This window comes from Macaca nemestrina, chromosome 11, assembly GCF_043159975.1.
Source record: "Macaca nemestrina isolate mMacNem1 chromosome 11, mMacNem.hap1, whole genome shotgun sequence".
Taxonomy (NCBI): Eukaryota; Metazoa; Chordata; class Mammalia; order Primates; family Cercopithecidae; genus Macaca; species Macaca nemestrina.
In genome coordinates, this window is record NC_092135.1 from 93271012 (window position 1) to 93294675 (window position 23664).

Genomic DNA, 23664 nt, shown 5'->3' on the forward strand with positions numbered 1-23664 from the left:
GCAATAATCTTCTACCAAATTCTGGGGCTGAAAAGATGAATAAGACATAGGTGCTCCCCTTCCAGTCACTCAAAATTTAGAGGCCTCGTAGTATATAATTATAATTGTATATGGGAAGCAATAAAAGAATTACATACAGGATGCTGAACTAGTATATGGAAGGAACGGCTTCTTGGGAGATGGATGTTTGATTGACTTTGAAAGATGAAAAGGTAATCAGAGTGGGAAAAACTTGCCAGCCAAGAAAACAAATAATAAAGGCCTTGAAATAGTAAGAAACTTGGAGAGATACAGGAAAGGCAATAAACATGCTATTGCTAGAGCATGACTTTGAAGTGACTACAGAACTAGTAGCTAGACTCAGGGCCATATCAAAATGCTTTTTAAGCTATAATAAGGAATTTTAACTTAATCTTACAGGTCAGCGTTTCCTAAGCTATCTACCCTAAGAACAAAAAGCTCCCTTGAATTCCTATAAATGTTCATGCTCGATCCACTAAGCTCGAGAAATACTGCATACTAAAATTCTACATAGTAGACATTACAGGTAAGGGCCAACATCTATTTCACCACCTTTTCAATAAAGTTTCATTGCAGCTTGAGGAACTGATTCCCTCTCCAGAGAAGGGCCCTGATGAGTCTAAGCAAATATAATAATATATCTCCCTTGCCCAAGATTGGTTAAGGAACTGTGACCTAGGCCAATCAGCACAGGACATTCTCCTGGTGACAGTTACTGGTCCAGAGTTGGACCTAAACAATTACAGTTGACCCTGAAACAACACAGAAGTTAGAAGCACCAACCCTACACACAGACAGAAATCTGCATATTACTTTTGTCTTCCCAAAAACATAACTACTAACAGTCTACTGCTGACCAGAAGCCTTGCCAATAATACCAAGAAACTGTTATTTTTAAAAATCATAAAGAAGAGAAAATACGTCTACTACACATTAAGTGTAAGAGGATCATCATAAAGCTCTTCATCCTCATCATCTTCATGCTGAGTAGGCTGACGGGGAGGAATAGAAAGGGAAGGGGTCTGTCTTGCTGTCTCAGAGGTGGCAGATTGGGGAGGAAATTCAAGTATAAATGAATTCAAGCAGTTTGAACCTGTGTTGTTCAAGGGTCAATTGTACATCAGACTGAAGAGAAGTACTATTGTTCCATGATTGTGGAAAAAACACTCTTTCTCTCCCAGAAGGCTAAAGTGAGAATAAATATAGCTTAAATGCTGCAGGAAATGGGCAATTATCCTATGACTACAAGAACCAACCTCAGGATGATATTATAAGGATGGATGGCAGAGCGAAAGGTGAAAGAACCAGTCTTTGATGCCATCATTGAATTGCTGGATCAACCAATGCTAAAGAGAAGAATAAGACCTTGTTTATAATGTCAACGGGGTCATTCATTCTTATAGGGAAGAAGGCATATATACAGTAATCTCAAAACACTTTAAAAAGTACTATAGTAGGCCAGGCAAAGTGACCCACACATGTAATCCCAGCACTTTCGGGGCCAAGGTAGGAACATCACTTGAGCCCAGAAGCTCAAGATCAGCCTGAGCAACATAGTAAGATCCCATCTCTACAAAAAAAAAATTAATTAGCAGGGTGGGGTGGCATGCCTGTAGTCCTAGCTACTTGGGAGACTGAGGTGGGAGGATCACGCAGCTGGGAGGTCAAGGTTGCAGTGAGCCATGATCACAACACTATACTCTAACCTGGGCGACAGACCAAAAGTGTGTTTCAAAAAGAAATTAAAAAATAAAAGTAAAATAAATGAAAAGTACCATAATAGATACTAGTACAGAAATGAAAAAACAAAGAAGAGGAGACTGACTCTCCTCTTTGTTTTTTGGCTCTCCCTCTTCTTTCTAGGCAAGACCAGAAAAAGTTTTACATGCATTTCACCTAAATCTTGAGTAATGTATAGGAGTCCACAGTCTACAAATTCAATTTGTTTTCATACACTGATACATTTAGCATTTTATATTATAGCCAAACAGTCATAAAATTACGAAAAGTAAAATCATTTTTAAAATGGAGGTGCTGACAAGTTGCATATGAATTTAAAATGCATTAAACATAGTTTGTGATTTAGTCTCTTTATATGTAGTAGGATTGAAAAGGGAGTTTTCAGATCTAACAGTCTAAGAAGATATAAAACACCTAGAATAAAATAAACATTTGGAACTACCATGCATATTTTTTTCTGCATTTTAAACAACATACTGTCATTGTAAAAATCATGTGACTTTATCTCATATTTTTTCAGTTTTGCATTCATATTTTATTTTATAGATACCATTCTATACAGTGCACTTTCACTATTTGCCTGAGTTTAACACCATTTCTCAAATACCGATAGTCAATCGTGGTACAATTTAAATTGCTTGAAAAGGATTTTGTGATGGGCAATATAAAAGGCCATGACTGGGATCCTTTGAATATGCAGTCAAACATTTTAGCTCTCATTAATACAATAAGTCTTGTAATCACTGTTCAGCAAACTATATCTTTAATGTTGAGGTATCTTCCCATCAGTAAAATGTCAATTGTGCCATAAATGCCATTTGATTTGGGTTTTGTTTTTGCTTAAAAGAAAGGTATACAAATTATAATTGATGATATCCTTTATTGCATGAAAACACCAAGCCTAGCAAGCTTTGTTTCCCCACCTAATAATTTAAGTGTGTTCTTACCCAGAAACATTCTGAAGAGTTTCTCACCACATAATAAAACAAAGTGTTATATTAATCTCATGATTAGTCAAAACCAAGGAATCGGAAAAAGACAGCCTGAAAAGGAAAACCACATCAAAGTGGTTTTATTTCCAGGAAAATGATTTGATCATTTAAAATTTTTTAAACCCTTTTTCATATTTAATTGAATTTTTTAACCTAAGTTGTTGGAGATTGAAACATTCTCACCTATTTTATCTTAGCAAAATGGAGATAAATGTAAAAATGTCATGTGCATTCTTTATTTAAAATGACTCCTCTTTGTGGAATAGAGGCTTTAGACATAAAGTTCTTCATCTATAGCAATATGACTATCTTTATGCTGGAATCTTTATTCTGACAGTTTTGCAGCTGTGCAGGTTTGCAGCTTTCTGAGCTAAACTCAAGAGGCTCTGAGTCCATGCCAGCTGTCTTTCAATTTCACATCAACTCTCTTGGTGTTTTGTCAGTTTAAAGCTTTTGCAAAGTTTGCAGGGCCTGAATTCATTAGATAAGGGAAATGGGTCATCTAAATCTTACCCAACCTCAACTGTCATAGACACTCACTATTGTAAATTTCCTTCAAGATTGAATTAGAAAATAGACCCCATGGGTTTTTGTCAGTGTTGGTATTTGATGATACCCTTGTAACAGCAGCTGCTGAAACTGTGTATACTTCAATAAAAATTTCTATTTTAAATTCCCTTTCCTTCGTATTTTCTATGTAAAATTGGAAGGCAACAGCTGCAATAATAAGGGCAAAAAGGTCATTTAAAGTTCAGTTCACCAGGCACATGATAGGCAACACACTCATCACAAAGGCACTTTTTAAAAATAATTATAGTTATTAGAAACAAAATCCATCTTGTTTTTAAAGAATTCTGCAGCATCTTAAAACAGATAAGAAACAGATTGTCAGGGATAGTTAAGTTGGAACACAAAGCTTCAACCAACAAAAGGATTTGACAATTCCTCTGGGAGTGAGGAGCAGTCTTATTATCACAAGCCATCACGTTGATCTATATTTTGGTACAGTAGGATCTTAGACCTGCAGAGACCCAGCCCCTTGCCACATCTTGTTATTAGATAGAAATATTTAAGTGCATGCCCGTATTTTAAACTGAAAGGGGAAAAATAAACAAATACTACATGGAACAGAAAAAAAGTATCGATAACATTCTATAAGACTATAAATAAATGAGTGCTTCATCCCACAAAGATTAAAATCTGTATAAAATTTGCTTTCTGGAAGTAATTTCCAACATAGTGAGGAAAGAAAACATAAAGTATCAAAACAGGAGAATTTACAGAGAAACAGAAATAGCCTGCAGTAGAATTTCAGGTTATGTTAACCAAATGACATTTATTGCCGATTGCTTTTCTACAACTAAGCCATTATAGCACAGTGTGACCTAAAGCATGGTCTTCAGAATTAGAAAGAGCCACTTAGAATATATATGATCTTGGGGATGCTATTCATACTTTCTGAGCCTTAGTTGCCTTGTTTGCAAAATGGGGATAATATCCAATTCATGATGCCATGAAATATAATGCATGTCAAGTATCTGGCATATAGTTCATGAGCAAAAAATGCTAACTATTAATTTTTAATGGGCCTGTAATCCAGCATTTTGGGAGGCTGAGGCAGGTGGATCACCCCAGGAATTCGAGACCATCCCAGCCAACATGGTGAAACTCGGTCTCTACTAAAAATACAAATATCAGCTGGGTATGGTGGCAGCCACCTGTAGTCCCAGGTACTCAGGAGACTGAGGTAGAAGAATCACTTGAACCCTGGAGGCAGAGGTTGCAGTGAGCCAAGATTGTACCACTGCAGTCCAGCCTGGGTGACAGAGTGAGACACCATCTCAAAAAAAAAAAAAAAAAAAAATTGTAGTGGATGCCATAGTTTAAAAAATTTGTAAGTGTATTGTTGCTGTCTCCTTATAACCCAAAGTAATTATTAAACCTATTCCTGGGAAATTCGGGGAAACTAGAGTGTCTTTTGAAGCTCTGTTTGTGTATATCACTCATTGCCCTCTTGTGATGGGGAAGGAAAATATATGTAATGAAGAATTTAAGACCTCTAACAAGTCAGCTAGATACTTACTAGAGAGGCCCACAAGCTCTCCAATAGAGCTTTCTCCAATGATGGAAATGTTCCGTATCTGCACCATCAAATATGATAATGACTAGATAAGATGTGACTACTGAGCATGTGAAATGTGGCTAGTGCCAACTGAGTAAACAAATTTTTATTTTATTTTAAATAATTCAAACATAAATAGCCATACGTGGCTAACACTATCATATTGTATAGCACATTGACACTTTCATTAGAACTTCTTAGGGAACATAAGAGAAAAATAGATCTGAGTGAGTAAAAATTCAGCATAGATATCAAAAGGCCTGTTCCCTTAATGCAATCCCTGGATCTTTAGAAACGTCTTACTTACTGAGCAATGATGCATCAAAACTTCTGATGGAATCAGCAGGGACTTTGCCAGGTAATATGAGAGAAGTGATGAGCTACATAGATAGCTCTGCCAAAGTATGGTGGAGAGCTCTGCCCAAATATGGTGGAAACAATTGTCAGCTGCTTAATAACATGAAAAATAGCAGGACTCTTTAGACCTGCCATTGTCATAAGCTTTCCAAAGAGGTCTCCCCGACAGAACCCAATGCTGACAGGAGCCACCTCCAGCAGAATCAATGCTTGACAATAAACAAGGAGTCATTGTTAGGGTTGGTTTACAAAGACACAGTCACATCTTGGAAATCCTCATCTTCTCTGTTTTCAGTTGGATGTTATCCTTGTAGAAAAAGGACATGTGACCTAACATATGTTAGGATGTAAGCTAACATATTCATAGGTTCTAGATATTAGGACACTTTTAAGTGTCCATTATTCTGCCTAACCCTCACGAACACACAGTTCTACTGTAACAAGTAGACATGATGATGTTTTGAGTCCCCAGGTAACAATGTCAGCTTGGACCCTATTTCCAAAAATTAACAAAATATTTGAGTACTACCCTTTCCAAAAGATATGATTATCCAAGTAAATGGTCATAGGTCGCTTTGGGTAAGGAATGATGAAAGTGTTACTCTTATATGTATTATATTGCAGGATACTTCATCCTAAGACTTTGACCTCCTTTCAGTCAATGGGTTCTGGATCTACAAACTGGCTCAGGTCTGTTAACTGACCAAAAGATTATGAGGTTTCATTGCAGTGGCTGCTCTTAGCTTCCTAATCATTAATACTTGATTTCTTTTGGTTGTATAGATTGTAAAATACCATTGTTGACTACCTATCTGTTTTGCCCTTGGGAACATCATACTCTATCTCCACAGCTCACTCTAGGTCAGATGTGCTTGGCTTCCACTCTGACCTTTGATTATTGCAATAATTGTATTCACCTTGCTTCTGATAGTTAAGTGCACGACCTGACTTCTGTTACTTTGGGATTATTTCATGCTCTTTGCTAGTCATGATCCCACTTCTATAATATCTTCTACTGCCAGTCCTGGCCTACAGAAGAGTGCCACAACTGAACTCAAAACAAAGCTAGTGCCACTCTCATTACTGCAGTTCGCATCACTATGGCAAATAGCTTTTGTTTTTTTTTTTTCTTCCAGCAAGTTAAAGATGTCACCCCATTGGTTTTTTTTTGTTTGCTTGTTTTGCATCTTTTCTAGACAAGAATTATTATTTATTTTTTTTATTTTTTATTTTTATTTTTTTTGAGATGGAATCTCGCTTTGTGGCCCAGGCTGGAGTGCAGTGGCATGATCTCGGCTCACTGTAAGCTCCGCCTCCTGGGTTCACGCCAGTCTCCTGAGTAGCTGGGACTACAGGCACCGCCACCACCCCAGGCTAATTTTTTGTATTTTTAGTAGAGATGGGGTTTCACCGTGTTGGTCAGGATGGTCTCCATCTCCTGACCTCATGATCCGCCCGCCTCAGCCTCCCAAAGTGCTGGGATTACAGGTGTGAGCCACCGTGCCTGACCGAATTGTGATTTATTGTATTTGTTCTTCCCTATGTAATTTGTCTTTTTTTCTCTGTCTTCAAGAATTTCTCATCAGACTACTTCCAGTAGATTGAGTATGACATGCCTAAAGATACGTGTGTGTGTGCGTGCGTGTGTGTGTGTGTGTGTGGTTTTAATCATGCTTGGTATTCTTTGGTTTTGGTGTCTAATTGAATCTTTGCTTTAGTGTCTGTCATTAATTTGAGAAAATTATCAACTGTTGTGTGACTGTTGTGGTGGTGGTTGTTGTTATAAGGGTAGAAGCATGCTCTTTTCAAGTTTTTGTTTTGTTTTGTTTTGGACAGGATCTCACCCTGTCGCCCAGGCTGAGTGCTGTGCATGATCACAGCTCACTGCAGTCTCAACCTCCAGGGCTCACATGATCCTCCCACCTCAGCCTTCCGGGTATCTGGGACTACAGGCATGTGCCACCACACCAGGCTAATTTTTGTATTTTCAGTAGGGACAAGGTCTCACTGTGCTGCCCAGGCTGGTGTTGAAGTCCTGGGCTCAAGCAATCCGCCCACCTCAACATCCCAAAGGGCTAGGATTACAGGTGTGAGCCACCACACCTGGACCTTTTCAGCTTCTTATATGCTGAGCAGAATCCAAAATCCCTTAGTACTTTGACAAGTAAAGTCCATTCCACAGAACATAGTCAGCTGGTGGGTGGTCTAGCCTTACATAGTATATCCATTCTAAAATTCTCTGAGCTTTCTGATTGTTTTTTTCCTATGGAAGTTGTGGCATTTTTACTTTTTGCAATGTGGACCATAACATTTTCCAAGTTTCCAAGCTCCAACGCAGAGTGCTATTTCACCATCTCTTGAGGTCTTGTCAGTGTTAAACCCTGTATCATGATACAGTGATCTCATATCAGTAAAGTCTCCCTTATTCAACTTTGTCTCTTGAATTAGCACCCTTAGAATCCAGTCCCATATAGACTCTTCAGTCTCTGCCAGTGTATGTTGGCTAGATCCTGCAATTCCTTCCATCCCTTTGCTTGCTTACCGGGCTCAGCACTTCCCCAGACATTTCATGTTGTAATTTGACCCCTTGCTATTTGTCAAGAAATATAGGAAGGAAGGTAAGGGTATATTCTGGAGGAGATGGGGGGGTTGGTGTAGACACTATTTTTGCAAGGAAGAAACCTCTCTCTACATTGTCTATAAGCAACCACACCTCTCTACATTGTCTAAAAGAAGGATAAAGCCAAAGGTTTAGGAAAACATAAGAATTTTAGATTTGCAAGTGTATTGACCCAGATGTTCCTGTCAGTAATCGCACTCCTTTCCACACAGGGCTGTGGATTCTGTAAATGGACCTACCATGATTGAAAATTCAACTTTCTTTGGAGCTCTGACACAACTATAATTAAGCCCTGAGTTTAATCCTCAGCCTGTTCTGACCTCTGGCAGAAAATTAGAGTTTATGCTTCCAAGGAGGCCCTTGGGTTTTACCCTTAACCTTATAATGCTAAAAAAAATCATCCTTACCCTTTTATTCTTTTCCTGTAATGCACTGATCCACCCCAGCAATAGCCCTCTCATTCAAAAGTCTATAAATTACAATTTCACCGGAACCTCTCAAACGCCTGACCTGTCATACCTGCCAGTGTATTTCTTTTCAGCACTATCCCATTACTTTTTATCACTCATGAAAGTTTTAAAATTTACAATGCAAATTCATGCCAGCCTCTATTAGTGCTCCAACTACCAACAGTGATGGTAAACCAATTCTTAAGTCTAATTTTAGAATCTGCTTCCTAAGACCCGTGTTATTACTATACTCAGGGCAGAATTTGCTGAAGGTTGGTCATTGTTGGATTATTCTAACTTGTATCATTGCTAAAAATATATAATTTGTTGAATGTCACTAAGTGCTAGAGATGATGGTAAATGTTTTGTGTATATCAACTCTTCCTTTCAACAGTACAACACAGTTATTATTATTTTAGCTGAAGCTTAGAGAATTTAAGTCCTTTGTCCAAGTTCTCACTGTTTGTAAATTAACAGCTTCTGGGGTGATCTGTCCTCAAAATTAACGCCCTCCAAATACTGTGCCAGTGGGCCTTGTTAGAATAAAATAAACTACATGATACTATTAAGTTTATGTAATCTAAAATCTTTGTATTCTGAAAATATATTATTATTTTTACTGATGCTCAAGCCTTGATGTCTTTCTGCCCAGGCACATACCCGAGATAGATTCCAAGATGCACTAAAATATCATCCAGATACAAGATAAGTTCTGTTTAAAAAAAATACTTAATGTATTTAATAGTACTAGGAAAAGATGATGGATGGATTAAGAGCACCAAAAAAATTTTTAGAGTCCACTCATTAAAAGCCATAATTGAGGAGGGAAAGAAAGAAGGGACCACAAAAACACTCAGCCCAGATGATTAACTTTATCTCTATCTCAGCAGCACAGGAAAAAGTAGCCAAACCAAGTCAACAAGAATGCATTTCTCATGATGAAATATGTTGTTACAGACTCTGTAACATTTGGCTCTATTTTTCAGGAGGACTAGCAAAAATTTTAGCCAACCACTATACAAGTAAAAAATAAGCAAAAGAAGAACAAATATATGCTGCAAGTACTTCCAAACAACAAAACAGCTGAAAAAGTCAGGTAAAAGTGATTTTTACTCAAATTGGGTTTAACCCTGGAATGAGACTGTTGTCTCCTCTATTACAGACTGCATAGACATGCAAGCCAATGGTTTTAATTAGATTGGTGCAGTACACAGGCTGACTTCCATATCAGATCAGTTGGCTGATACCTGGTCCAGCCCAGTTATTACAAAATAAGTAGGCAGATATTATAGATTTCCTGAACAGATCAAAAATTTCTTCTGCCCCTATAAATACTGCTCTGGAAAATTACATAAAGGAGTTACTTTTATGTGGGAACAACATGTGTGTTCTCTTTCAGTATCAGAAGGCTTTATGAGAGGTGAAGCCAGCTGGACTTCCTGGGTTGAGTGGGGACTTGGAGAACTTTTCTGTCTAGCTAGAGGATTGTAAATGCACCAATCAACACTCTGTAAAAACACACCAATCAGTGCTCTGTGTCTAGCTAAAGGACTGTAAACGCACGAATCAGCACTCTGTAAAAACGCACCAATCAGCGCTCTGTGTCTAGCTAAAGGATTGTAAACGCACGAATCAGCACTCTGTAAAAACGCACCAATCAGCGCTCTGTGTCTAGCTAAAGGATTGTAAATGCACCAATCAGCACTCTGTAAAAACACACCAATCAGCGCTCTGTGTCTAGCTAAAGGATTGTAAATGCACCAATCAGCACTCTGTAAAAACACACCAATCAGTGCTCTGTGTCTAGCTAAAGGATTGTAAATGCACCAATCAGCACTCTGTAAAAACACACCAATCAGTGCTCTGTGTCTAGCTAAAGGATTATAAATGCACCAATCAGCACTCTGTAAAATGGACCAATCAGCAGGATGTGGGCAGGAGCAAATAAGGGAATAAAAGCTGGTCATTTCAGCCAGCAGCAGCAACCTGCTCAGGTCCCCTTCCACGCTGTGGAAGCTTTGTTCTTTCGTACTTCACAATAAATCTTGCTGTTGCTCACTCTTTGGGTCGGCACTACCTTTATGAGCTGTAACACTCACCATGAGGGTCTGCGGCTTCATTCCTGAAGTCAGTGAGACCACGAACCCACCGGGAGGAACAAAGAACTGTGGACACACCACCTTTAAGAGCTGTAACATTTCTCCCCTACCTTTAGGCTACTTCAATCCAACCTCATGGGATTTTTTTTTAATTAATGAAATTTGACAGTCAAGAGTCACTTTTTACTAACAGAGAAAGAGAAGTTAGAGAGGAAAGTGATTTCTGTGCTTGTGGATACAGACATTCTCCAGTCTGGCTGAAAGGTTATTTTCTTCACTTATTTTTCCTTCACTAGTCATTTTCTCCTTTCAAATAATTACATGAATAAACAAGTCATTCAGTTACAGCTTAACTCAAATTTTTATGTAATTAAAAAAATGGAATTACATGTTAAAATTCTCCTCACTGGTCTTGAAAAAGCAAACAGGATCTCTCTAGGAAATTTAGCAGTCAGCTATACATTTTTATAGCTGCAAAGATACTGGTATAATCTCTTTGGTATTACCCAAATAAGAACCATAGAGCTGAGTAATCTACAAGATTTAATTAAAAACATATTATGTCCCACTGGGACTTTTTTCCACATCACAGATGTAAGCCTTGTAAAATGCAGAGCATTTAGTAAAATTTTGGTTCAATGTTAATATCACAGTCTGTGAACCATTTTGCAAGATTTGGTCCAGACAACAATGATAATAAAGAAGACCTTCCATCTGTAATTTAACAAAGTACAAGAAATAATTACCACTAAATTGTTGTCTCAAATAAAGTACATATAAATACTGTTCAATATGTTTATTATTATATATACAGTACTTCAGGAACAATACTTTCACGAACTTAACATCTTAACATCTGAGACACTATATAAAATTGCTAAAAATCATTGAACACTGGAGAATGTATGCCCACCCACCCCCAACAGAATGATGTTCAATATTGAACAAGTGTCATATTATACAATACCATTTACCCATACTAGTTGAGAGAAGCAGAGATCATTCAAAGGACACTAGCCAAAGCCTTTATACTTAATTGTAAGGTTATTGTAAGAAGTTTCCCCATAGAATTACTTTTCTTGAAATATTCTATTTAGTTTCGAAGACGAAAATTTTTCAGACATCAATTTGATTTCACCTGTATTTCTAGTCATTCGTATAACTTTCTCTCTCAAAAAGAAAAAAAAAAAAAAAAAAAACCTTAATTTCTTTTTTATGTCAATGTTGTTCACTAGGTGTTATTAATCCTTAATGTGTTAATCATCTTCCTTAGGATAAAGTTCTCAACTCTTCGTTAGAAAAAGAGTCAGTTCTCCAATTACCAAAATTAATTCTTAGTATACAACACATTCTTAAGTCAGTTGATTTGATCTTGGAAATAATGTCCCCAGAGAAACAATCTTATAAGTGGTGGTTTTGTTCCCAGCCCAGATTATACAACCAACATAAAATGAAATTCACTACAGCATCTTTCCACCAAGTGTGGTGCTTTTTAGTGGTTAAGCACATCCGCTCCTCCAGGTAGGGGTTAGAAACACAGTTGTCCCAGCTTCATAGTGAGAGCAGAGAATTTCTGCTCTGGTCACAGTAGCTCAGAGTGGGGATCCAAGGATGTCCAGGGGCAGGCTGCTCTCCCGGGAGCTGCCCCCATGAAGGAGCTCACTGCTGGGAGCAAAGGGATCCTCAACCAAGGGCTTCACAGCTGCTTCTGCTCTGCTCCCCGTAAAGAAGGCTCTCCAAGCAGCAGCCCAGGAGACTCTTTGCAGTGAAAACTAGATCTTGTGGCTTTTCATATCAAAACTCTCCAAGGTTTCCCACCACACTTTGAAAAAAAAATTCTAAGTCCTTAACCAGACCTGCATGATCTCGCCCCTGGCTGCTTCCCTGGTCCATTTCCTGGCAGTCTTCCCCGCCTCTCCACCCCACTCACTCTGCTCCTGTCACTCTCACCTCCCTGTAATTTTTCAAACATTTCAAGCATGTGCCTACTTCAAATCCTCCATCCCTGCTGATTTCTTTACCTGGAAAGCCCTCATCTAAGAGGAGATATGGCTGACTTCCTCACCGAATCTCCATCTCTGCTCTAATGTCACCTTCTTGGAGGAAGAGATCTTCTCTGGTGGCCACAAAATAGCATTCCAGACACAATCGATTGCGCCACTTCATTTTTTATCACAGCACTTAATACTCTCAGAATCATATTATATATTTGCTTATCTTCCTTAGGATACTGTAAGACCCATTAGGGCAAGAAATTTTTTTTACCGCTTTATTTTCTTAAACAGTGCATTGCTTATAGTACACATTTCACCATATGTGTTACATAGATGAATGAGCAGTTTCACTGCTCATTCAAAGAACATTTCAAAGAAAATATTCACAAATCACAAGCCTAAAGTTAAAATTGGCCTCTATCACCTCAAAATTTACCAGCCAATCCCAGAGAATGGTTGTTGGCCATACAATAACTAAACATTTCTCTGAACAAAGAAAAGTCTGGAAAATTGACAACCAGCGATTTTTTAAATGAGAGTATGGAAACTTCTGTCTTATCACTTTGTGCCCTGATTGTAACCAGAAACGCAAATTGCTATCTAAAACTGCACTCTCCCCACTCCTATATATTTTCCAAATTGTGCATATCTATATAGTCTTCCAAAGTTCTTGGCTGAAATGGCAGTTACTTAAAGCTACTGGAATTCCCAGATGCAGCATCTTCGCCTTCATCACACTGCAGCCTTTAAGGCTTAGAGAGACACATTATTCTCAACAGGAGTGAGGACTGCTAATGGTGGAGTGACAGAATGTTAAACCTGAGACACCTAAGAAGCTATTTAATCAGCTGCCTAAATTTATATATAAGCAGATCAAGACCCAAAAACAAGAAGCCACTGATGAACATTTACTATTTCATTAAACACTTTTATAAAAAGGTTTTGTTTATAAGATATTATTTACCATTTTCCCCATTTTTGTTGATTTACAAGGGTCTTAGTTTCATGCTGCTATAACAGAATATCACAGACTGAGTAATTTATAAGGAAGAGAAATTTATTTCTCACAGTTCTGGAGGCAGGGAAGTCTAAGATCAGGGCGCCAGCATCTGATGAGGGACTTCTTACTGTGCCACCCAGGCTGAAGAAAAAAGAGAAGGCAAGAGAGAGCAAGAGGGGGCTGAACTCATCCTTTTATAAGGAATCCACTCATGTGAGAATGGCATTAATCCATTCATGAGTGCAGAGATCCCCATGATCCTAACACCATTCATTATGTCCCACCTCCTAACACCATTGAATTTGTGATCAAGTTTCTTACTTATCAACTTGTAGACACATTCAAACCATAGTAACAAGCATAAACTTGTTTTGTTTATTTTCCAGTTGTTTCTTTAATGAACAACTCTTTAGAACCTGTTGTAGTGAATGGCTGTTGATTTTTGCCTGCTTAGTAACCCTCAGTTCCTCCCCAGACACACACAACTCTAAATCACTAACTTTCCACATCTTGAGGCTAAGTCCTTGGATGGAGCTGAAACCATCCTCAGATACAGAATGCCTCCGTAGTTCTTAGTTAGTTTCATGCTGTTATAACAGAATATCACAGACTGAGTAATTTATAATGAAGAGAAATTTCTGAACAAAGAAAAGTGCCCTGATTATAACCAGAAACGCAAAAATGCTATCTACAACTGCATTCTCCCTACTCCCACATATTTTCCAAACTACAGATCTATGTAGTCTTCCAAAGCTCTTGGCTTAAATGGCAAGGTTCAGATTGGAAAATTGCCTTTGACCCTAGACTTGTTAACTAGGGAATAGACAGGAAAATAACCTCTGACCCTAGCCTGGTTAACTGGGGAATAGACTAGCCCTCTCCACAGTAAATGGTTTGTGGATGAATACTTGACCCAATTAGCACTAATTGCAGGACTCAGAAGTCCAACTTACAAGAGTCAACAAGAGAGGAAAATTCAGTGGGCCACCAGGGGGAAGCCTACTTGAAAAGTTAGCCAACACAATTAAAAGCAGAGACAAGAGATGGAATGAACTGTCCAGCTATGTCTACACCTTGATTTTTCTGTTACTTGGGTCAATACACTGAGTTGAGTTTTCTGTCACTTGCCACCAAAAGTATATGAACTAAGAAATAACTGCAGAGTGTTGTATAAATGTACAGAAGAAAACAAATACAGGGTTATAATCAGAACACACAACAATAGAGCTTTCCATATTGACTTGCCTTTAGTAAAGATGACCAGCCTTCTAAAACTGGAAGCAGTACATATATATAGTTAGTAAGTTTCTGGGCTCTGGTTTAAAGCAAGGGATCTACTGCTTGAGTTTTAATCATCTGCATTTCTTCTTCTATCCCAGTCTCTAAGAGAAATAAATACCAGTAAATTGTTCTAGAAAAAAACACCTCGTGGATCAAATTTCCATTTTTACTGGCGTATAAAAAAGTTTTTAATATAAAAAGATACTATAATTATTTAAAACTGCAGCTGCAAAAAAATTAAGGTCAATTGGAAGATTTGTTTTTATTCTTAAGGCAAATAAATAGATGACTGTAACAATTGCATACATAACTATCCACTGTTCCTGTGACCTACAAATGTAGCTACAGAAAAGGTGCTGTCCAGCATAACAGCTTTCAGTTGGGCAGAGTAATAGTGCCCAGCCAGAAAAGTTCAATTTTCCCTTCTCTGTGTGGGATCACTCACCTAATAGAGCTGGAAATAATAATAACTAGCAAAACAAAATGGAAAAGGTACACCGAGATAAGAGCTTTCCAATTTGAACCCTGTTTAAAAGGGAGGATATAGTAAAAATTCTTTTTTAGCAACCCATTTTCCCATCCCGAAGAGCTCTGGAAGGTTTAACGTGCTCTCAGTTTTCTCTGGAGGGCCACAGTCCATGAGTCATTTGGCTAAGTAATCTGTGTTCCAGACTTTTCTTTAATCAGAAGAATGTTTAGTTATTGTATGGCCAACTACTCCTATTTAGCTAACTTACCTTTTCCAGCCATTGGCTGGGAAATTGAATTCAAGCATTTATTTGAAGTCTGACTGGAGGTAGAGTCATAGTTGCTCTGATTATCCATGGCTGTGTCTACATAGAAACAAAAGTTCTGCTTGTAAACAGTAATGTAGAAAATTAAATCAACCCAAAGAGTTCAGTCGAAAAAAAATACTCTTACTTTTTTAAGTAAGTAAATTGATACCAGTGTGTTTTTACTATGAATTAGGTGGAAAGCTTCTTTACTTTATTTGTATTCTTTACTTATATTTGTTAAAACAGCAAAAATTAATGGAATGTTCTATTAATTCAGAAGTGGATTGATATAATAAAGATGTCCATTCTCCCCAAATTGATATATAGCTTTAATGTAAATCCTAACAAAATCCCAACAAGGTGTTTCATAGATACAGACAGGTTTATGCTAAAATTTATACTAAAAGGCACAGGAAGCTGAAACAATTTCAAAAAAGAAGAATAAAGTGATAGGAATCACTCCACCCACTATTACAGCTTCCTATATAGACACAGTAATCAAGATAATGTGGTGTTAGTGGAAGGATAGGTGCATAGATCCACAGAACAGAAAACCTAGAAATAGTCCCACACAAATATGTCTGACTTTTTTTTTTTTAAAGATGCAAAAGCCATCAATGGAAAAAGGATAGCCCTTTCAACAAATAGTGCTGGAGCAATTAGACATTCATAGGCAAAAAAAAACAAAAAGAATCCTCACCCTAATCTTCATAACTTTTACAGAAATCAACTCAAAATGATCATACATTTAAATGGAAAAGTAAAACGATAAAAATTTTAAGAAAAATACAGGAGAAAATATTCAGGACCGCAAGCTAAATGAAGAGTTCTCAGATTTGATACTAACAACACAATCTATTAAAGAAAAAATAAATAAATTGAGCCACATCAAAATTAAAATTTTTTGCTTGGCGAAAGTCTCTGTGAAGAATATGAAAAGACAAGCAGCAGACTAGGAAAAAGTATTTGTAAATCACATCTCACATCTCTGACAAAGGACTTGTAATATCAAATATATTTAAAATCCTCAAACTCAACAGTACTAGGTTCCACTTTGAGAATTGAAGGGCTTGAAGGACTCTTCAGACCTACTCCACAAAGAAAAACCATAACTAGTAAAATTACCAAAAAAAAAAACAAAAAACAAAAAAAAACAAAACCTCTGAGTTTCTGACATTTGAACTACAGCCCACTCTCACCATCCCCCTCCTACCTCAGTGAAACAGAAACTTCACTTCGGATGGGTACCGTCAAGTACATGTGAATCCTTCTCCCTTTATCTCCCCAGGAGGGGCAGTCCACCATCATTTCTCATCCTTTCTCCAGTTCCATGTTACAGAGGCTAAATTCCAGGTGAGTGCAGCTGAGCAGTCAGCAGCTCCCTTCCTTACCCAGCTTGTAGACTAGAGAGTCTTCCCTAGATAGGGCCCTAGATTCCAGCAAAAATACTAAGAAACTGGACCACTCGTGCATTGCTGACAGGACTGTAAAATGATATAGTCATCCTGGAAAAGAGCATGGCAGTCTCTTACAAAACTAAAGATGCACTTACCATATGAACCACAAATTGCACTCTTGGACATTTATCCCAGAGAAATGAACATTTATGTTCACACAGACCCTGTACATGAATATTCATAGCAGCTTTGTTCATAATAGACAAAAACTGGAAACCACCCAAATGTCTTTCCATGGATGAGCAGTTAAACAAATTGTGGTTCATCAAGCCATAGACTACTATTCAGTAATGGAAAGGAATTGATGCACTAATCAACTTAGATAGATCTCAAGAAAATTACACTGAGTGAAGAAAAAGCCCACTAAAAGTCCATCTTAAAAGGTTACATACTATATAATCCCATTTATATTACATTCTTGACATGACAAAATAATGGAAAGCAAATTAATGGCTGCCAAGAATTGAAGTTAGGTGGCCATGCAAGGATAGCAGGAGGGTTCCTTGCAATGGAATTCTTCTGTATATTGACTGTGGTGGTTGTCACATGAATGTACCCAGGTCATAAATTGCATAGGGCAAAATACATAGACAAAATACACAGACACCCAGCAGTGAGTGCATGGAAAGCTGGTGAAATCTGAATGTGAATGGCTTGTCTCCGCATCAGTTTCTTGTTTGTGCTTTTGTATCACAGTAATGTAGAGATTACGATAGAGGAAACTGGATGAAGGGTACATGGAATTTCTGTGTATTATTTCTTACAACTGCATGTACATCTACAATTATCAAAATTTTAAAAAAGAGTTTAATAAAAGCAAATTGATGGCACACAAAGTTGAATGATCAAAGGATTTTTAGACAAGCTCGGCTGAGCTACTCATACCATTACTACCATTTGAAACAGAAAATTGCCTTTATTTTGCCTTACTGTAGCCCTTTAAGAAATAAAAGACATGAAAAATAGTATTTGAGGGCTACTTTCTCCAGCTATGCTCTGTGACCGCTAACAGGTTGAGGAATTTGTTTTCGTTAATCATAGGTGTTGCCATAGAGGTGATTCGGTGCTGAGAAAGCATACGGTCAGTGGTGTCATGGGCGTGAACCGAGTCCTGGCTTTGTCTCCTGCACAAGCTGTGAAATAGAATATGTGACTTGCCTACTCTCAAAGTCAGACTTGTAAAATGGTGTAAGAATAATATCTAACAGAACTTTGTAAAAATTAACTGTGATTTGAAACATAAAGGTAAATAAATGGCCTTCGTAAAGGATTAAACAATTATTGCTGTGAAATTGAATGAAGCCTCTTTCACCCCACTGTGAGTTCAATAAATATTTGTTGAATTGAATTGAGAGAAGCCCCAAAGGGAGAAGCAGGTGCTGGAAGCCCTACTAGAACCCAGACTGAAATCAGGGCCAAATCTCACAGCTCAGCACAATGGGCAGCGCAGAGGAAACATGTGATAAATGTCTGCTAATGTAATTAGCTAGTGAGATAGGGGCTGGGGCAAAGACAGTGTTGAACTAGTTCACCAATTTGCTCTAGTCTTGTCTTTATCTGTGTAAGGGTAACTGATACGAAGCAATAAATTACTTAAATATGATAAAAAATGAAATAAAATAAAATAAAATAAATCTAAAAAAAAAGAAAGAAAGAAATTGAAATGAAGCCACAGTGGCACTTCAGCGCTTACCTAGCCAAATCCTGAATTTTATGGATGAGAAACCTGAGGTCAAGAAAAGTGAGTGTCTAGAGTGCCTCAGAGTAGATGTAGAGCAGCTTGTTAGATAAAGAGTGAGGGCTTTGGAAGACCAGTCCCCTTTTCATAAGAGAAAGATTTTAAACATTTGAAGGAAATCACCTACGATTCTACTTTATTTTTATCTCTTCACTGCACCTGGGAGATTCTACATATATTATTACTATTTCATAAATGAGGACAGTTTCAATTACCAAAGCAAACTGCATAGGCAAATTCTAACAATATACTCTAATTTCATATACCTTTCTTTGTCACACTGTTAGTCCCAATTTGAAAACCAGCAGTTTTTATTCCCTTCATCTCAACAAAAAAAGAGCAAAGTTCAGGATTTGTAGACATTTGTTTCTAAATTTTCTTACGAGATAATATAATCAAACACCTCGGTAAGTTTTTATTCATTAAAATACAAATTCTGTCAGCTTAGCCATGGTCTTTACCTTTGGAAAATGAACTTTTTGTTCTTTTTATGGAAAGCTGAATAGAAACGTTAGGATTTTGTTTTATAGCAGTGTTTCATTCTCCAAGTCTACTTGTCTCAAGACTTTTTATAATGCATTACAGACCTGGATTTTTCCAGTTCTCACCTGAGCCAGTAATAAGAAGTATATTTAAGAAGGTGCCTTTTTCTGAGCCCCTGGGCCAGGAATATATTCATCTTTATGTACACATGTTCTGATAACCTCATATAACTTTATGTCTTATTCTTTAACAAGTTTCTTTTGTAAGCCAGCCCTGCTGAAACAATAACCTTAAGCTCCCTAAGGGTTTCCACTACCATAATATCAGCTTTCCTGGACTTCACTGTGTCACTACAATTCCCCATGGCTATGTAATAATAAAAACTTCTACATGTACGGCACTTTAAATATTTCAAAGCGTATTAACCCGTATCGGTTTTACCCTGTGACTCCTTGCCAATGTTATTTTTTTTCTGTTTAAAAGTGAGGTTGAAAACAGAGAGGAAAGAGACTGCCTGTGTTCTTAGGGATGGAGCCTTGGACCAAACAGCAGGGGTCTTTTGGACTCTGGCTCCATTTCTTCCCTGACTGGCAGCCAGTACTCACAACTTCTTGCTCTGAGCTATCAAGAAGGCTGGATCAGTCACTTTAGAACAGACTCGACCTAGACAGTCTACCAAGGTAAAATGTTGTATCTCAGGAAACCATGGCCTCTCAGCTCCTAGGGTGTTCAATCATAAACTGAATGGCTAATTAAAGTGGATTCAGTCAAATGGGTGGTTAGACACGAAGACATGGAAGGTCATTTCTACTACTGACGTTCTGTGATTATAACAAAATACATTTTAAAGTCTAAACTACAATATCTTTTAGTAAATTGCTTTCTCATTTTCTTCTTCCTTACAGACTATGATTGTTAAAAAGTAAAAAACAACATGCAAAAAGAATTGAGTACAAAAAGCCTAATGGTGGCCAGGTGCAGTGGCGCACACCTGTAATCCCAGCATTTTGGGAGGCCAAGGCAGGTGGATCACTAGAGGCCAGGAGTTTGATAACAGCCTGGCCAACGTGGAGAAACTCCATCTCTACCAAAAAAAAATACAAAAAATAAGCTGGGTGTGATGGTGCATGCCTGTAATCCCAACTATGCAGGAGGCTGAGGCAAGAGAATCACTTGAACCCGGGAGGCAGAGGCTTCAGTGAGCAAAGATCACACTGCTGCACTCCAGCTTGGGTGACAGAGCAAGACTCTGTCTCAAAAAAAAAAAAAAAGCAGGCTGGGTGTGGTGGCTCACGCCTGTAATCCCAGCACTTTGGGAGGCCAAGGCGGGCAGATCACAAGGTCAGGAGATCAAGACCATCCTGGCAAACATGGTGAAATCCCATGTCTATTAAAAATACAGGCCGGGCGCGGTGGCTCAAGCCTGTAATCCCAGCACTTTGGGAGGCCGAGACGGGCGGATCACGAGGTCAGGAGATCGAGACCATCCTGGCTGACACCGTGAAACCCCGTTTCTACTTTAAAAATACAAAAACTAGCCGGGCGAGGTGGCGGGCGCCTGTAGTCCCAGCTACTCGGGAGGCTGAGGCAGGAGAATGGCGTGAACCCGGGAGGCGGAGCTTGCAGTGAGCCGAGATCGCGCCACTGCACTCCAGCCTGGGCGGCAGAGCGAGACTCCGTCTCAAAAAAAAAATAATAATAAAAATAAAAATAAAAAATAAAAATAAAAATACAAAAATTACTTTGGGAGGCTGAGGCAGGTGGATCACGAGGTCAGGAGATCGAGACCATCCTCCTGGCTAATACGGTGAAACCCCGTCTCTACTAAAAATACAAAAAAAAAAAAAAAATTAGCCGGGCGTGGTGGCGGGTGCCTGTAGTCCCAGCTACTCAGAGGCTGAGGCAGGAGAATGGTGTGAACTCGGGAGGCGGAGCTTGCAGTGAGCCAAGATCGCGCCACTGCACTCCAGCCCGGGCGACAGAGCAAGACTCCGTCTCAAAAAAAAAAAAAAAAAAAAAAAATTAGCTGGGCATAGTGGCACATGCCTGTAATCCCAGCTATGCGGGAGGCTGAGGCAGAAGAATCACTTGAACCCGGGAGTTGGAGGTTGCAGTGAGCCAATATCGCCACTGCAATACAGCCTGGGGACAGAGCAAGACTCCGTCTCAAAAAAAAAAAAAAAAAAAACAAAGCCTAATGACATGAAAATGTTTGTCTCAAGAATACTCTATGCCATTAATAAATTCTCTCTCTCTCTTTTTTTTTTTTTCCGAGATGTAGTCTTGCTCTGTCCCCCAGGCTGGAGTGCAGTGGCCAGATGTTAGCTCACTGCAACCTCTGCCTCCCAGGTTCAAGCGATTCTCCCACATCAGCCTCCCGAGTAGCTGCGACTACAGGCATGTGCGAGCCACCACGCCTGGCTAATTTTTGTGTTTTTAGTAGAGACGGGTTTCCTCATATTGGCCAGGCTGGTCTCAAATTCTTGACCTCAAGTGAGCTGCCCGTCTGGGCCTCCCAAAGTACTGAGATTATGGGCATGAGCCACCGGGCCTGGCCTACATTAATAAATTCTTAATAGTTTTTCCTGCTACTAGTTACTAGTTTCTCTTCTCTCCAATTGACCCTCTATATTAGTGTTGTCCATTAGAACTTCCTGTGATGATGGAAATGCTATCCAATGCAGTCACAACATCTAGCTATGAAGCTATTAAGCACATGAAATATGGCTATAGTAACGAAGTAACTCAATTTTTAATTTCATGTCATTTTAATAAATTTTAATTTAAATATCCACATATGGCTAATGGCTACCATATTTTACAGCACAACCTCATGACCATCAAAGTAATAGTCCCCAAAACAACTCTGCTGCCCTGCTTAAAAATTTCTCCCAGATCCCATTTAAGAATGAGAGGTAGCAAAATATGCCACCCCAAAATATACTACCTTGGCATAAGCATTCTTTTGAGCTTGAGGCACTTGAAAAGAAGCAGATAAAAGAAGAACTCTGACCTTCTTCTTTCTCTTAAGAGCAGAAGATGAAATTTCTATGTGAAAGATGGCCTCCCTATACCAGAAGGAAAGTAACATTCTTATCAAGGATGAGTTGAGGCCAAGAGAATTCTGTACAACCAGACCTCGCTAAAGATGTCTTATCTTCCTTTAGCCTTCCCACACAGTTTAGTCTTTATTCAACCTACTATATGAGCATTTAGGTTTTGCCACTTCTTTGGGTATTCATTTCCGTATGAGGGCTCCCATGTCATGTAAAACACATAAATACGTATGTTTTTCTCCTGCTTATGTCTTACATCAATTTAATTCTTAGGCCCAGACAAAAACTCTTAGGAGATAAAGGTGAAAGTTTGTCTCCCATACAACCACATCGCTGTTTCTCAAACTTCCCTGTCAAAATACAACTAACAGTTGAGACTGGAAAGCATATTCCTAAGTACAGAAGTTAAACTTAAAAACTGGACAAGTTGGAAATTAACTTAATGTTCTTTTTATCTTTAAAATATGTGTAAATTTTGCCATCCTCTAAGTGACATAACCAAATTTCTCTTAAGACATAAAGGTTTAAACTATCTTGCCATCATATAAAAGAACAAAAATTTCCTACGTCCTTCACTGATCAACAGGTGAGAAGCTATTGCACTAATGATACCACTAATGAAATTAACCACTAACAATTTGAGAAAATCCATCAAAATGAATGATTGTTGCTGCTGCTGAAACATACATCAGGTTTTACACCTAATCAATTTCCCTTCTGCGTATGAGTGTCATATTTTGAGAACTGAGATTCATCTAAGCATGGGATTATAATGGCAATGGTTTCGTTGTTTTTTTTTTTTTTTTTAACTTTAACAACTGTGTCAGAATAATAATTGTCAGAACGTTGCCAAAAGTGTTGGTGAATGAAAAATAGTTTTAGGTATTTGCTGGTGGATATATTTAACCTGTACCAGTTTATAAAGGAGTAAAATCTCTGCTTGCTTATGATCAATGATACAATGTGTTTTACTTTCAAAGGAAAGATTTATTAAATCATTTTTCCAGTGTATAAAGATGGCTGATGATGTCTTTATTTTACTGTAAATATAATTTTCATCATGTAAAAAATATATGCTAAACTCATTTAATAATCATTCTTTTTCAGACATGCGTGGTGGCTCACTCCTGTAATCCCAGCACTTTGGGAGGCTGAGGTGGGCAGATCACCTGAGGTTGGGAGTTCAGGACCAGCCTGACCAACATGGAGAACCCCGTCTCTACTAAAAATAAAAAATTAGCCAGGCGTGGTGGTGCATGCCTGTAATCCCAGCTACTTGGGAGGCTGAGGCAGGAGAAATGCTTGAACCCAGAAGGTGGAGGTTGCGGTGAACCGATATCACATCATTGTACTCACGCCTGGGCAACAAGAGTGAAACTCCATCTCAAAAAAGAAAAAAGAATAATTCTTTTTCAGTAAAATAAATAATACATTTGTAACATGAAAAAATTAATATAGTATTCATAGAAGAGTTCAATA

The 23664-nt window shown here is 38.3% G+C and overlaps 1 long non-coding RNA gene across 2 annotated transcripts; it reads left to right on the plus strand.

Annotated features, from left to right (window-relative positions):
• Positions 1–768: 768 nt before the first annotated feature.
• On the plus strand, positions 769–18169 carry LOC105468179 (uncharacterized). Of its 2 annotated transcripts, XR_979344.3 has the most exons (5): positions 769–960; positions 1203–1316; positions 9288–9397; positions 16740–16804; positions 17950–18169. It is a non-coding gene; the product is annotated as an uncharacterized lncRNA (long non-coding RNA). The 2 variants fall into 2 exon arrangements; XR_011609602.1 differs by lacking the exon at positions 769–960 and having other exon boundaries at positions 1083–1316.
• The last annotated feature ends 5495 nt before the right edge of the window (positions 18170–23664 follow it).